Source organism: Octopus bimaculoides, chromosome 4, assembly GCF_001194135.2.
Source record: "Octopus bimaculoides isolate UCB-OBI-ISO-001 chromosome 4, ASM119413v2, whole genome shotgun sequence".
NCBI classification, from domain to species: Eukaryota; Metazoa; Mollusca; class Cephalopoda; order Octopoda; family Octopodidae; genus Octopus; species Octopus bimaculoides.
In genome coordinates, this window is record NC_068984.1 from 24,328,842 (window position 1) to 24,344,460 (window position 15,619).

At 36.1% G+C, this 15,619-nt stretch overlaps 1 protein-coding gene across 6 annotated transcripts in view; it reads right to left on the bottom strand.

Annotated features, from left to right (window-relative positions):
* Positions 1–15,619, bottom strand: part of LOC106883075 (uncharacterized) — a 322,884-nt gene that overhangs the window by 179,902 nt on the left and 127,363 nt on the right. The gene's annotated exons all lie outside the window — the stretch shown is intronic.

Here is a 15,619-nt window from a genome sequence, read left to right on the forward strand (position 1 = left end):
TCTCACGCACAGCACATTTCCAAAGGTCTCGGTCAGTAGTCATCGCCTCGGTGAGGCCCAATGTACGAAGGTCTTGCCTCACCACCTCAGCCCAGGTCTTCCACGGGTTCCCTCAACTGTTAGGGTGTGGCACTTTTTCACGCAGCTATCCTCATCCATTCTCACCACATGTCCATACCAGCGCAATCATCTCTCTTGCACACCACAACTGATGCTTCTAATGTTCAGCTTTTCTCTCAAGATACTTACACTCTGACGGGTATTCACATTGACATTACACATACAACGGAGCATAACCATATTGGGTGAGAAAAACAATATTGGACCTTAGAAGTTTGAACTTCATAGACAAAATGAAAACAGACTGCAAAACTTGGAAAGATACTTTTACACCTATCGAACACATGTTAACAATGGTGGTGGTACTAATGTTTGCGACAATAACAATAACAACCAGTTTAAAAGAATAAAGGGTAAAAAAAAACAAAAAACGGAAAATGAGGAAGAACAAAGATAACTTGGCATAAGTTCATATTAACACAATATGACTGTTGGTTCAATTTTAGTTCTTTTGTACCAAACTAGTACAGTGTTATGTCATTGGAAATGATAGTACGGATAAAACAATCACTGAACAAAGTCTGCTTGGCTGGATGGATAAAAATTGCAAAAGAAGTAGAGGCATTTTAATAATCTATAATAATGCAAGTATATTATTTCATCAATACAGAAATATCAATTATTAACATTACAGTAGCTGAGTGCAATAGAGTAGAAAGTAAGCTTGTAACAATCCGAGTTTACAATTAAATTTTCATTCCTAGTTGTAACTATTCCACTATTCCCTTTACTTAATCTTTTATGTCTATGAGAAAAGCATGACTGCACAAGTTCTATTTCCTTCCTACTTAAGCTTCATGCTTACTAGAAGACAGCAATACACTAAATAAAGAGGAAGGATAAAAGAAACATCTTTTTTTCAACAGTTAAGTCTGAGAAAAAGGAATAGTGAGTACTCTGGCAGACAAACTCAAAATTTCTCACCAGCTAAAGAAAACCAAATATCAAGACATGGTCAACAAGGTCATTATCAAGGGATGGGATGCAGCCTCATACACTATTGAAGTCAGCTGTCAAAGCTTTCCACCTAGATGGTTCACTATTTCCAGTAGAAGATTGGTCTGAAGCCCAAACAACTGAAGAAAGCCACCAAGGAGATAAGCATGGCAGCTGAAACCAGTTGAAGGTAGTTGTGGCTGACAAGAGATCATAAGGGGGAACCCTTCCATAGGCAATGACTAATTCAGTCCTCACTGCCCCATTCAGATGAAGTGTATTAGCTAAGGGGCAAAACACTTGAGATTCCAGAACAGCTGCTGATGATACATTGCAATGGATTCAGAAAAAAATGCAATACCTTTGAGTAACTCCTGCAGTTTCTGCATGGGGAAATGTTTATTCTACCTTCATCCTCTGTCAGGTTGATATGCATAGAAAGTGTGCCAAGCAGGAAAGGGTTTCAAAGGATTGCTGTTTGGGGATAAAAGTTTTGAGTGATGTGTTTGGTGCAAATTTTGAGAGAAAGATACAGAAGGACTTACAAGAGAAAGAAAGAGAGATGGATGAATCAGGTGACACTGGAACTGATGCACAATGTTAGAATTAATAGCATGAAGATACACCATATTGGTTTTTATCTTTTATTTGTCTCAGTCAATGAACTGCAGCCATGCTGGGGGAAAACATATCAACTCCAGTACTATTTTTTGCTGAACTGCTAAGTTACAGGGACATAAACAAACTGGTTGTTGGAGTTATCAAAGAGTGATGTGGAACAAACACAAACATATGCATAGATGTGTCTTCCAAATTCACTCACAAAGCATTTTCAGCCCAGAACTTTAGTAGAAGATTCTTGCCCAAAGTGCCACACAGTGGAACTGAACCTAAAACCAAGTAGTTGCAAAGCAAGCTTCTTAACCACACAACTATCCTGTGTATGTTATTTAATTTTTTTTGTTTAATTTTTATTTAAATACTTTCAATGGTCAGTCAAAGGTGGATCCCCCATGGCTGGTCAACTTTAGACTGAAGATATGACCCAGATGCTTGTAATAGAATGGATTTCACTAAAGGTGCAAATCGGTCAAGATGTAATGTGTTTTGTGAAGGTAGCAGAGGAGCAGAATCATTAGTGCATTGGGCAAAATGTTTAGCAGCATTTTTTCCAGTACTTTATATTCAGAGTTCAATCTTACCAAGATCAACTTTTCCTTTTATTCCTTCAGGGTCAATAAAATAAAGAACCAGTCAAGTACTGGGGTTGATGTAATCAACTTGCCCCACCCCTCAAAATTTCTGGCCTTGTACCTTGCAACAGACTGATATCCTTTCAGGTGGGGTTTTGTGATCTCAATCACTTATATGCCATAGACACTAGGTAACTGGTTGTATGAGTCTTAGAGCTCAAGAAGAAAAGTGTGACTGTGAGAAAAGTTTTACTAATCAGTTGGATGGCAAATTTATTCAGAACGTTGTGTGGCTGCAGCAGCCAATTTGTCCAACAATATGTGAGAAGTACTTCCCTCTCTCTTTAAAGAACATTTTAACAAGCCATTTCACACCAAAATAATCTCGAAGGAGACAGGAAACATCTTGTGTTCACTTAAGCTTGAGTAGAGTTTCATAGCAGGTCAAGCTAACATTGGTGCCAGTATTTAGATTGCAAGGTTAACAGCTGATTAAAGACCATTTTTTTAATTGTGCTTCTGACAACTTAATGATCCACTTCAATTAAAAGTAACCAGGTCATTGCTATTATTGTTTCTATTATTTAACACTGGATCAACCCTAATCAAGCAAACCTGTGATCAAAAGCATTCTAGCCATAACCATCTTATTTTATTTTTTCAAACTAATTAACCAGTGTGTCCTTTCTTTGTTAAAATGATAGGATGCAATTTGGGTAAAATTTGGTTGCTATTTTTAGTAGATCAAATGACTGTGTAGACTGGTGGTTCTCAACCAGAGTCGTTATGACCCTTATGGGCCTGTACAAGATTTTTTTTGTTAAGGTTTATGTGCAATAAATTGGCTACACTTCTACATTGCACAAAATATCTTAACAATATTTTTTAATACAATTCCTAATAATATTTAATTACAAAAATATAATATGATTTTTTAAACATCAAATGGCTATGAGGGTTCACCCAAATAAAATAGGAACCAAAGGAGCAAAAAACTGGTTGAGAACCACTTGTGTAGGCCTTCCTTCATGGCTCAAGAGAGATAAGTCACTGATATAAAAAAAGCTATTAGGTGAAACTGAAAATGGACAACACCAACCAAATAAGCAAACCTTCAATCATCAACGTACTCCAACTAAGCCTTTTCCTATACAGCATCCACCTTGTTTCTTCCATCAACACAGCAAGAGTCTGGTCCTCTTAACTTGCCAAATTTATCACAATGAATCCACTCATCACCACTTTTACCCCTACTATATATTCCCTGCCATTTGGTCCTCATGCTAAACACTTTTCCAAATCTTTATATCACACAACTATATCATTCTAAAGTTATACAGATGTCCATACTTTCCTCCTACAAACATAAGTTCAAAATAAACATCACCCATAAAGTTGGTGCTCCAGAATGGCTAAGGCAAATTTAAGACAATATCAGGTTTATCAGACTGGCAGTGAAGAAAATCTTCAAAGACTACTGGAATAAAGTAATATAATTTGTGCGATGCCATTATTATTCTAATATTATTGCATGCTTGCATGTGACTGAGTTTATTTAAGGCAGCTACTAGTTTGATATAACAGTTTGACCAATCAGTTAAATAAAACTTTTGATCATAAAGTTGAAACATTGAATCATAGTAGTGTAAGATTTTGACTAAACCAAAAGAAATTGATAGTTACTAAAAGGGTCATATTCTTATCACAACATCAAAAGTTAAATAAATCTAGTCAAGGTTATTCTACAAGATTATGAAAGCCAGCTTGTCAGAGAATTTCATGAAATTTGATGGAACTGAAGGACAGAGTGCAGATGATATGGTTCATGTAAGACTCTTAGATGACATGCTAACATCTGAACATCAGGCAAAAGTATTAGAATATCATCGATCAGGTGATCTGCAGCTTAATGTATGCAGTGAATGCATCCAATGGCTTAAAATGAAAGTAATTAAGAATGATCTTGATATATCTGAGTCACATGCTAACAAGAATAAATCTGATTATAAATGCCTCTTATGCGTGGGTATAAGCATGCACCATCAAAATGTTCTCTATTTGGTAAAAACTTATATTAACCCTTTTCATATTGACATGCTTCATACTGCTTCTGTCTAGTTCTATGCCACAAACTTCCAATTTAAATTCATCAAATTTAAACCTTCCAATAACATTTCATATTAATCTATGTTTTGAACACCAGCTTAATTATGATTAAGTTATTTCATGAAATTTTCTAGTATTTTCAAAACTGACTGAACAAAATATCATATTTTAACAGAAATATGGAAAAGAGTGGAGGAAATTTATAAAGAAGATTCTACAAGTATTTATGAAATTGTTCTGAAAAACACCACAATAGTCAATGAGTAAGTCAACTTGTTAAAGTTAATGTTAAAATGCAAAATGACATTGGCAGTCAGATAAATGTTATATCTCAGAACATGTGGATGGATTTGAATAAAGTAATTAACCAATCTGAAGAGAGAGTAAAATCTGAGACTGATGGCTCAGTCATGGAAATTTTGATAAAATTTGATGTATTAATGGAAATTGAAAAGAGAGTAGAGGTTATGAATTTGTAAATGTTATGATTTCTGTGTACGAAAAGAAGAAATTCATGGCTTACTTGGTTGGTTTGTTATAAATTTGTGTGATTGAAACTCCTGGACAAGTTTAGAAATTAAGATGTTGTAAGGCTTTACAAAGGAATGCTACTTTGAGGTAAGCCTAATATCAGTACACATTAAACCATTAGCCACAGTAAAGCTGAGGAAACTAATTAACAAAGGTCTTTTGCATGAAGTATCTTCCAGAGTGTCTCCTTTAGTGATTGTGCAAAGGCGGATAGAGATCTCAAAGTACATGAAGACTACAAAGTAGATATTCAGATTTTTATCCAAATCCAAAAAGTGAATCAATATTTCCTTCTCTTTCTGGCATGATATTTTGCTAAATTAGATTTACAAGGGACATATTTTCAATGTTCTGAAGCAAAAGAAGTTACAATAACAAATACACTCATGAGCCTTTTAGGATGGATATGTATTCAATACAAAATTAACAGAGCCACCAATATGTCTCGGACAGAAAATGAACATGCTGTAGGAAACGATACTCATAATACTTTCAAGATAATATGTACTGGTGATAAAACTGCTAAAAATGCACACATCCACATTCGTAAGATCATAAAAAAGATTACAATTATCAAACATAATGAAAAATAGAATTAAATCTGTATTGGAGACTGATGACTTGTCTTTTAGTGGTACAGACTGACAAAGGTGTGTATGCCACTCACAGGATCATTGTTTAGTAGTAAGAATTATGGATGTGAAACCATGAAAGGATAAAACGAATTTAGAATCTTTTCTTGGACTTGTTAATTTCTATGAAAGATTTATTGATCATTCTTCAGATCATATATCATATCAGTGTTTGGATCATTTCATAAATCTGATGTCCCATTTGCAGGAGGAGTTCAATAACAAATGGCATTTGAACATATAAAGCTGATACTAGTATCAAAGCCAATGGTCCAGATTTATGATGTCATAAAAGAAGTGATGCAAATGAAAAGACCCTATCAGAAATACTCTCACAAGACACTCATAGCCTACCATATTTGTCAACAGCATTTACCATAGCAGAAACAAGATACTCCAATATCAAAAGCGAAACATGGTAATTGCATGGTGCATTGAAAGAGTACAACATTTTCTGTTTGGTTGAAACATTTAAATTGGCCTTAAATTTTAGGCCATAGGAAATTATTTTTGGTAAAAAAATTGTCATTTACTCAAAATAACATATTTAAGGCCCATTTTAAAATGGGCCTTATATATAACAACATTTGACTGTGAAATTACTATATGTAAAAAGATTTCATATACTTATATGTTGATGCATTATTCATCATCATCATCATCATCATCGTTTAATGTCCACTTTCCATGCTAGCATGGGTTGGACGATTTAACTGAGGACTGGCGAACCAGATGGCTATGCCAGGTTCCAATCTGATTTGGCAGAGTTTCTACAGCTAGATGCCCTTCCTAACGCCAACCACTCCGAGAGTGTAGTGAGTGCTTTTACGTGCCACCGGCACGAAGGCCAGTCAAGCGGTACTGGCAACGGCCACGCTCAAAATGGTGTATTTTATGTGCCACCTGCACAGGAACCAGTCCGGTACTGATGATAAGAATTTATTAATGATGCTGGTTTCTGCACACACAGATTAGAGTCTCATTCCTCTTCACTCATGCATTAGGCCTCCTTCTTCTCACCTCACCACCACTGGCTCCTGCAGACTACCAAACCATACCATCCCTCTCTCTCTACTCCTGCTACATCCCTCTCTCTCTACACCTGCTACATTCCTCCCACTTTTTCCTGCATCCCTCTATCTCCCCCAACTCATAGCTCTTCGCTCATCCACCCTTCTACCCTACCCATTCTCACAATCTGCCCCACCATCCCCATATTCTCCATCCCATACAACCAAGCATACCAATTCTTCAAACTCGTGTTGTGCCTTGTGGAGCCACCTAGACACCTTATTGCCATTATCTGTCTCTTGCAGCCCCTAACAGTTCATTTTCTCTCCCTCCCACTTTCTCAGCTAGATGAGTAACCATGCAGATTCTCAATAAGAACCTGCTGTGTCTCACCTTCAATCCCCTTGTCCACTCACATAAAGCCGAGACCCTCAGTAGTGCAGGTGCTATGATAAAAGCACCAAGTCCATATTGTAAAGAGGTTGGCATTAGAAAGGGCATCTGGCATTAGAAACCATGCCAAAACAGTCACTGGAGCATGATGTAGTCCTTGGACATGTCAGATCCTATCAAACCATCCAATTCATGCCAGCATGGGACATAAACATGAAATGGTGATGATGATGATGATGATGATGATGATGATGATGATGATGATGATGATGATGATGATGATTGGATGAGTGTAATTTTGGTGGTGATGATTCTTTTATACATCTTGTAGAAACTGATATTATAAAACATGATGATATAAAGTTGGAAGCTGTCAGTGATAATATTTTATCTGGTATATTAAAAAGGATTTTTAATAATAATTGGACCAATTGTTCTGTTGCTTAAAGACCATTTAAGTCATAGAAAAACAGATTAACAGATGAGAACCCTTGTGTAATGGAGAATCAATTGTTCTTTATTTCAGAACATTAATGAACATGATAAAAAAAAAAAAACTGTTACATGGTGATGTTCCATGTAATTCAATGGCAACAAGGAATCAGTTGAAATGAAAAATCTGGTGGCTAGGCTACTGCGAAGATTTGGAGTGGTATATAAGATGCCTGATATGATAGAATAAAACATGGATTAGTTCATACAGATCACATATGGCCTAAAGAAATTAAAGCATGGTTATGTGTGCTTATGCATCATTAAATCAAGAATTATGGATTGTTCTTAGCACATTGAACCTAACAGTGGGTAACCGGAAGCAATAAAAGTTCAGAAGAAAGAAATGGAAACAGTTATGATGATAAAGATGATGATGATGACGTTGACAACGATGATGATGCCGATAATGATGATGATGACGACAATGATGTCGATAATGATAATGACAACGACAATGATGATGATATTAACAATGACGATGATATAAGTGATGAGTGAGGAAGATATATACTAACTGAAAATAAACATAGATACAATATCTATGGTAGTTAACAAAATACAGAATCAGTCCTTTAAGGTTTCAGTGACATTCCAGACTCTATTAATAATTAAGATTGTGATTTCACAACTGAAACAGGAACAAACATTACAAATGATCACAGACACATCTCAAATAATGAAATGAACTAAACCAATTCAATTCTGGGAGATGTGATGTCATTGTTATGCTAATATTATTGCATGCTTTTTGCATGCTGGCACATGATTGAGTCTGTTTTAAGGTGGCTACTAGTTCAGTGTAACAGCTTGGCCTGTCAGTTGAATGAAACTTCCAAACATAAAGGGATCACGTGCGGCTACAGCTGCATTTGGATAAACACTGTACAACACAACAAAAATTAATAAAAAATGGTTTTGTTCCAGCTTTCGGTGCTCAACCGAAACCCTCCCATGAACAAAGCTGAGGTGGGAGGGGGGAGTGATTTAGAGAGTGAGAAGAGGGAGACAAAGAGAAAAGTTTCGATCAATTATTGCATTGGAAAGTGGGATAATCTCCAAAACATCATGGCATAATTGATTACAATAGAAATAGATATATTTGTTTGCATATATGTAAGTAAATATTAGCTTTTAAATTCTGTTTACAGAATTTTTGATGGTGCATAAGTTATAAAACCACATATCTAAACACATTTATCAAAAGCATGTCTTTAAGATATGAACCCCAAAAATATAATGTTGAAATAAAACATCCTTGCACGAAGAATAAATAAACGCATTTCATGTGTGTGTATGCATACATACATACATACATACATACATATATATATATATATATATATATGACCTGTGTGTTTTCTGTACTCTGTTTATCATTTTGTCCACGTTTTTTTGCAACGTCCTGTACCCAGATATGCATCTATATATACATGTAGATGTAGGTATGTACATACATGTACTCAGTTATTATTTGTATTATATATATATATATATATATATATATACATATATATATACATACATACATACATACATACATACACACATATATATATGTATGTGTGTGTGTGTGTGTGTGTGTGTGTGTATCATGAATATATAAAAGGCAATTTTGATAAGGTAATAATACCTGACATGGAAATGTTCATTCTAATGACATAATTGATATCATCATCAGGTAAGAGATATCACTACCTGATAAATATAACTTCATCCATTAATAACACTGAGGGTATTGAACTTTTCAGTTGAAGACATTTAGTTTTGTTTCACAAAAGAAATTGACAGAATATTAATATCTTCATTGTCTTATTCCATTGTTTTCTATGTTAATATTGGTTAGATAGGTCTGAGAATTGAGATTTGATTGACTTTGTCAGCTCTGACTGAAACAGACTCGTTCAATCATATGTAACTGATATTGCACAAAGGGTCAATAGAATAAAGCACTAGTGTTAAGTACTGGGGGCAAGTTAATCACCTGATAGAAATCACCATCATCAATATCACCACCACCACCATCACCACTGCCATGACAATCATCATCATCATTGTTGTTATTATTATCAACATCACTCAAGGCCTTGTGCTTAGAGTAGAAATAATAATTATCAACTTCACTAAGGTGTCAAATTGGCAGAATCATTAGCATGCCAGACAAAATGCTTAGCAGCATTTGTTCAGCATTTACATTCTGAGTCGAAATGCTGCCAAGATCAGCTTTGCTTTTAACCCTATTGGGGTCAGTAAAATAAAGTATCACTTGAGCAATGGTCAGTGTAATTGATTAACACCATTCTCCTAAAATCTGCTGGCCTTATGCTACAAAGCCTTATCAACATCACCGCTGTCACTACCACATATCACCAAAGGATAGGTTTTCAAAATTACCTTTGTCATGTTCCTGACTACAATATCAATTTATTCTTTATATGATTTTAAATACACTTAAGACCATAAAGAGTGAAAATATAGTTGTTTTTGTGCATATTATATACATCACAATATGAAGACAGAGTTGCAAGAGAGAAATATTAACCATCTGAACAAACCAAGGAATGAATGGGCCAATAAGAGAATTTCCACAAGGTGATTTAACGTCTTAATAATAGCAGCCAAATTTTCTTCAAATGATCATCATCATCATTTAACGTCCACTTTCCATGCTAGCATGGGTTGGACGATTTGACTGAGGACTGGCAAGCCAGAAGGCTGCACCAGGCTCCAATCTGATATATATCTATATATATAGTTGTTCAACTGATGATGATGATGAAGATGATGAACTACAGCAACAACATGATGAAGAAAAATACAAAAATACAAAAGATTTCTTTGAAGGGAGCATAAATATAAAAGCACAGTTAATTGAAATGATGGGTGTGTGTGTGTGTGTGTGTGTGTGTGTGTGTGTAATTTATTAGGAATTTTTACACACAACATTCTGTAATAAAATTTTTAAAAAAAGAGAAGGTTGATGTGTCATATCCCATGGACAGGAATACATCAATCAAAGAGACAATACTGAAACTGAAGTAGAAAGTTTTACAGATAGGCAGCGAGATCATTGTACATGGATACACTAGTGGACTCCTGTTGTTACAGGAACTCTAAAAGTTTTTGTAGTTGTTTAGCACCAAGACAGCTTTGATCGATGGGACCTATAATGAAAGATATTGGGAGCCATCAACACCCAGTCTTCTTTCATGAGTATAATGTTCCCCAACATTTTTTTTTTTTTTGTGCTATTAAACTTATTTCTGACATTGAACTGAAGCTATGTTGTGGCATTGCCTTGGAGGGTTTTAGCCAAACGGATCAATCCCAGTGCTTATTTTCAAAGTCTAGTATTTATTGTTTTAGTTACCTTTTGCCCAAGTTACAGGCATGCAAACAAACCAATACCAGTTGTTAAATGGTAGGAAGACAGATGTTGTTGGCACTATGTCGAGGGTTTCAGTTGATTCGATCAGTGGAACAGCCTGCTTGTGAAATTAACGTGCAAGTGGCTGAGTACTCCACAGACACGTGTACCCTTAACGTAGTTCTCGGGAATATTCAGCATGACAAAGTGTGACAAGGCTGACCCTTTGAATTACAGGCACAACAGAAACAGGAAGAAAGAGTGAGAGAAAGTTGTGGTGGAAGAGTACAGCGGGGTTCGCCACCATCCCCTGCTGGAGCCTCGTGGAGCTTTAGGTATTTTCGCTCAATAAACACTCACAACGCCCAGTCTGGGAATCAAAACCACTGGGCCATTGCGCCTCCAGGAAGACAGATACAGACACCCATACACACACACTTCTGTCTACTAAATCCATTCACAAGGCTTTGGGTGACCTGGAGCTATAGTAAGAAGATAATTGCCAAAGACGTCACACAGTGGGACTGAACCTGGAAAACATGTTGCTGGGAAGCAAACTTCTTACCACACACTCATGTTCTTTTTAAAAATATTTAATCTAGTAGGGTGTGATTTGACAGACATTCATGTATTGTTTCTAGCAGGTTGGGTATAACACTCTTTTACTGAATACAAGACATTTTCACATAAAGAAATATTCTAAGAACCTTTCACATTTTCACCAGCTTGCTTTTGAAAGTAATTGAAACATTAAAAGATGCACAAAATAAGCACCCATCTAGATAGTAAAATAATCCTTCAAAATGGCAATCACATCCACAGGAAATTATTGACCATTGGAGAAACTATAATAGAACTAAAACAAGAGCACTTAGAGAGCACAAACCTCTGCCAAGGCAACACCAACATCCTCTCAGTGATTAGCCAGAGATGATTTTTAAAAATGAGAATATCTGAAATAAACTCAACTGCTCTCAAAAATTAAGTAAAAAAAGCCAGAAAAATAATCCAGAATCCTTGTCTGGTACCAGATCGATCCCAAAATCTAATCAGTTTGTGCCAATCATGAGGCCAAACATCCCTGAAAGTTTCATCTGAATCCATCCAGCAGTTCTTGAGATATCTTGTCCACGGACAAACAAACAAACAAACAAATACGACTGAAAACATACCTCCTCCTTCGCTAAGGCAGAGGTAATAAAGTATAGACGAACCCTCTTCATTCTTAAATAAATTCTTTTAAAAACAAATCTCTCTAGATTTTAATAGTGACCATTCTAGTAGTTTGATCCATATAAGTGGTTGAGTACTCCACAGATTTGTATCCTTAACACAATCTTCAGGCAAAAATCAGCATAACAGAGTGTGTGACAAATCTAAACTTTTAATCCTTCAGCATTGAGATTATTGCCAAATATAATGCTTGTTCATTCAAATTGTTTAAATCAATCATGCATTATCTTGTAGCTTCAAGACTTCAATGATGTTATTGTTTATTTTTAGAATTATATTGTAGGGTAACTGTAAGAGGTCAGATCTGACTGGTTTGAACAGAAAACAGATATTTGGCAAGATATGGCCAGTTTAAATGCTAAAAGTACAGTTTATTTTATGGGTTTCTGTACAGTTTCCACTCCAATCCCAACCCAAATTTTACTCACAAGGTTTGAGTTGATCTGAGGATATAGGGACCTTGAGTTCACCCAAAGCCTTGGTAAAAGATATTTGTTCAAGAAGTCATTGTAGTGGAATCAAATTTGGGAACATGGAGGTGCATGGCTTAGTGGTTAAGATGATGGACTTATGATCATAAGATTATGGTTTTGATTCCTGGACTGGGCAACATGTTGTGTTCTTGAGCAAAGCATTTCATTTTACATTGCTGCAGTCCACTTAGCTGGCAAAAATGAGTAATCCTGCAATGGACTGGCATCATATCCAGGTAGGGGATATATATATGCCATGAAACCAGCCCTTATCAGTTGGTCTGACCCAAGAAGGTAATTTTACCTTTACTTTTTAAACTTGGGAGTGCATGTTTCTAAAGTAAACTTGTTCACTATATTCAGCCATAACTGTACCCTGCTAAGTATACATAAGATACACAGGCAGAAACACACAAAGATAATGTAATTAATTATTATGTATATTGTGGGAACCTAGCCAATACCCAAGATTGATTATAACAATCTGGTATGGTGCAAAGTAAAACAAGACACACTTTCACACACACACACACTCTCACATGCGCAAACATGTACACACACATACACAAAAAAATAAATAAGCTGAAAGAAAATATAATAATGATGATAATAATGATAATAATGGTGATGGCAGTGAGGGCAACAACGATGATGATGATGATGATGATGATAACGAATTCTGTCATAATAGAGAGGGTGAAGTTTTTACTCGTTATTTTATTGATTAGCTCACAGTGTAATTGACTAGCCCCTTCATGAAATACACACAAATATTAAGCTTGCATAATCCTAAGTCAAAACATATTGACAAGTGGATATACTTAGAAAATAAATCTGAGTCGCAGTGTTTGTGGTGATCTCAAAGGTCACCACACACACACACACACACACACACATAATTACATCCATATATCATGTGTCTGATTGAGTAGTCTACTGACAACTATGATATTGATTATTTTGATTTTTTTTTTACATGACACACAAAGGTCATGAGATTCATTCATTTTTTTTTTTATCTCTTTGTTTGCTTATTTATTTATGTGCCCCTGGACTGGCCCTTGTGCAGGTGGCACGTAAAATACACCATTTCGAGCGTGGCCGTTGCCAGTACCCGCCTGACTGGCCTTCGTGCCGGTGGCACGTAAAAGCACCCACTACACTCTCGGAGTGGTTGGCGTTAGGAAGGGCATCCAACTGTAGAAACTCTGCCAAATCAGATTGGAGCCTGGTGTTGCCATCCGGTTTCACCAGTCCTCAGTCAAATTGTCCAACCCATGCCAGCATGGAAAGCGGACGTTAAACGACGATGATGATGATGCTGATGATTTTTGCTTGGTCTGGAGGAAGCAGCTGTGCCTTTGGCCTTCACAGGCCCCCAGGTAACATGCCATTAATATTTCACTGAAACAAGGTGGTGTGCTTGTTAGCACGCCGGGCAAAATGCTTGGTAGCATCTTTTACACACTAATGTTCAAATTCTGCCAAGGTCAACTTTGCCTTTTATCCTTTCAGAGTCAATAAAATAAATACAAGTTGAGTACTGGGGTCAATGTAATCAACTTACTGCCTACTCTGAAATTGCTGGCCTTGGGCCAAAAATTTAAAATCAATATTTCACTGAAATAGTTCCAAGTCAACATCTGCAGGAAAGATATGTCAAAGGAGTGAATTCCAGAGGGTTGATGCTCTGAGAATCCAAAAGGTTGATGCTGTACCAACCAATACACTGAGCAGCACAGGAGAACATAGAGCTAAAACAAGAGATACTCTGAGAAGAAAGGATGGAACAAATTGGTTGGAGAGGGAGGGGCTGAAAGATTGAATGATGATGGGAGCAGAGATCAGTGAGTGACAAGTGCCAAGTCTGAGGAATAGAGAGCATTGTAGTAGTGGCAGAAAAGACAGAGAAAGAAAACAGCACAGTTGTGGGCCAGAGATTGAAGCAACAAATTCCAACCTCCAATCACATCCTTGAAATCTTGAAGCTATGAGATAATGCATGATTGATTCTAAACAATGTGAATCAACAAGTATTATATCTGACAGAATAATCTGAATGAGTAAGTGTATACCAATTCTTCAAGGGGCCTTTCTTTAGATTCAGTCAAGGATGTTTGTGTGAGTGTATAAAAAAATAACTGGTTCTCCATCAGTTATAACAAATGTTACAGTTGATCTAACCAATGGAACAGCCTGCTCATAAAAAGTTAATTATACTGCTCCCAGTGCTCAATAGGTACTTATTTTGTCAACCCTGAAAGGATGAAGGGTAAAGTTGACCTCAGCGGAAAATGAACCCAGAACATGAAGATAGACAAAATGCTGCTAAGCATTTTACTCAGCATGTAAACGATTTTACCAGCTTGTCACCTCACATGTTTATAATATTGGTGTCAAATTTTGGCACAAGGTCAGCGATTTGGGGGGAAGGATCAAGTCGATTACATCGAACTCAGTTGCTCAGCTGGTACTTATTTGGGTGAAATGCTGCTAAGTATATTGCCCAACATACTAACAATTCTACCAGCATACCACCCAAAGTTCATGCTGACAAATATGGGAGGTTACAAACTCATGCTACAATATTCAATGTGTTTATATTACAAAACTACAGCAGAAAACCAGGTTAGGTTTATGTCATATATTGTTGTTGTTAGCCTTGATTCAGTCTCAACAGACTTGAAATATGTTCAAAGGTGTTCTGTCCACAACCATCCATCTTTTAATCAGTATTTTACCAGGAAAATAAATATATGATGTTTCCTTGATGTAGTGGTTAGCACAGCTATATGCCTACAACAGACATGTGGTTCTATTCCCATTGGCGATGTTACAATGTTTATTTCCATCTTCTTTACATGATATAGATGTACAACCTGGTGAGTTGCATATCAATATGTTTTTCTAAAGCTACAAGCTCTGCAATTCAGAGCATATTAGACAGAGCATATCTTCAATGACAACTTGAAGTAAAAAAAAAAAAAGTCACTTAAAAGAGCACTACAGAACAAGAGAAGAAAACATTGAATCACAATAAATAATCTAAATAACTGACAAAATATGAAGTAAACAATCTCCTAAAATAATATATAAATATAGCGAAAGAGAGAGGAAGACAGACAGAAATAG